Genomic DNA, 1,927 nt, shown 5'->3' with positions numbered 1-1,927 from the left:
ACACATATAGTAAGTCCTCTTCTACCCACCCTTAGTGTCATGGTTCTAGTTTAGACTATTATAATCTTTCACATGATTTTCACCCGTAGCCTCTTCACTAACTGCTCTTTATGGCTCCTGTCGGGACTCCTCCAGCCATTCTTCTCACTCCAAGTAAAGAGATCTTTATGAAATACAAGCTCATCATGTCATTCTCTTACTAAATGTTTTTTGGTTGACTTTCCATTATATTCTGGATAAGATCCAAACTCCTTAATATATTTCATAAGACCCTGTATTTAGTTTCATCTCTTACCATCTCTTCCTTGGTACCCTGCTCTAGCCATAGTGAGTCATGGCCCTTTTTTCTTCTTGGTGGATTAAATGCTCTCACACTGCTCATCTCCAGGCCTTCCCCTTGCTTAAAGCATCCTTGCCTTCTTCTGAGGAAGGTTCATGGACCCTGCCTTCTCATGTCACCATATAGTACTCCCTTTGTGTTCCACAGAACCGTCTATTTTTCTCATTATGGGACTTTGATTATACTATGTTGAATTTTTATGTTATTTTATCTATTCCATCCTACATTGTAAGTCTATTATTTTCATCTTATAATCCCCATGACCTAGCATTTGCTTTACCTAATAGAAAATACAGGTTTGTGAATGATCTTATCCTCCCAATCCCATTGCCCATCTTAAAATAACCTCCTTGTTCATCCGGGTGCTGATTCTTCCATTATTGCATAGATTTAATCCTGCTATTGATAAAAATGTCTTATCAATCCCTTATTACATTTTACTATGTAAAATGTAATAGTAGTAGCAGTATCTATACAAAGTCCCAGTTGATTTTTCTTAGATATAATAACCACAATACCCACACAGAGATATGTTCAAGTAATATTTGATGAAGAATTCATTAACCAAAGGGATTCCATAAACTAATGGTTAGAAAATGAACTGTATTTTAAGCTTCTCTAGATAGATGAAATATCAGATACATAGCCTAGGATCGCAGTAGGGGCTATTTCCTACCAAGTGGGTTTCTAGTAAAATATATTTTGAATTACTTAAAATTTTGAGTGCCTTATTTTAGGAAATCTCTCTACTGGAGTGTAGTTTCACATTCCACAGTTTTATGAGATAATTTGTTTTCGTTGAATATGCTTCCTTTCTCCCAGCCTATTCTGCGACTGTGGAGGTAAAGAGAGAGAGAGAGGGATATGTTTTCTGTCCTCGTGGAGCACCGAGTCTTTGTAGGGAGGGAAAAATATGTTCATGTTAAGTAGGAGAGATACAAGTCAGCCAACTTACAATAGTTTCTTTATTTAAATCCCTGAGGATCAAGTTCCCCAGTATGTGGTCCAGACAGAAGGTGTAAAAGGTTAGCGTACGAGAAGTCTAAAATCTTCAGTGGAAAAAAGAAAGCTTCAGGGGCTATAATAACAGTAACAGTAGTCACCAAACTATATCTCATTAGCAGCTTAGAAGGTGTGCATGTTCTCTTGTGTTTTCCTCACAGTAAATCTGTAATATCAATGTAATTGTTATTATTATTGCTGTTTTAATGATAAAATTGGGTTACATGGAGTGCAGAGAACATCTGCTTTCTTACTAAAGCTGCTATGGGAGTACATATATGTATGCACCAGTAAGGTATTTCATCTGATAATCTGAATGTATAAAAATGATGAAATAGCTAGTTAAATACATTTTGTTTCAAAATTGTTATAGTGATACATATTCTTTAAGCATGTGATACTGTATATGTGTAAAGTACCTAGTACACTGCTTGGTACAGTGACTGGTACTCAGACTGTGAGAACAATTATGACTATTTGTATACCTGAAAATGAATTGTTTGTTACACATGCAGACACACTCCAAAGAGTATTTTTTGATTATTTGAGGTCAAGTACTACTTAGTGCCACACTTTTCTCTTGCA

The sequence above is a fragment of the Propithecus coquereli genome, unplaced genomic scaffold (assembly GCF_000956105.1).
Source record: "Propithecus coquereli isolate 6110/MARCELLA unplaced genomic scaffold, Pcoq_1.0 Scaffold41, whole genome shotgun sequence".
In the NCBI taxonomy this organism is placed as follows: Eukaryota; Metazoa; Chordata; class Mammalia; order Primates; family Indriidae; genus Propithecus; species Propithecus coquereli.
This window is presented reverse-complemented; position numbering follows the sequence as displayed.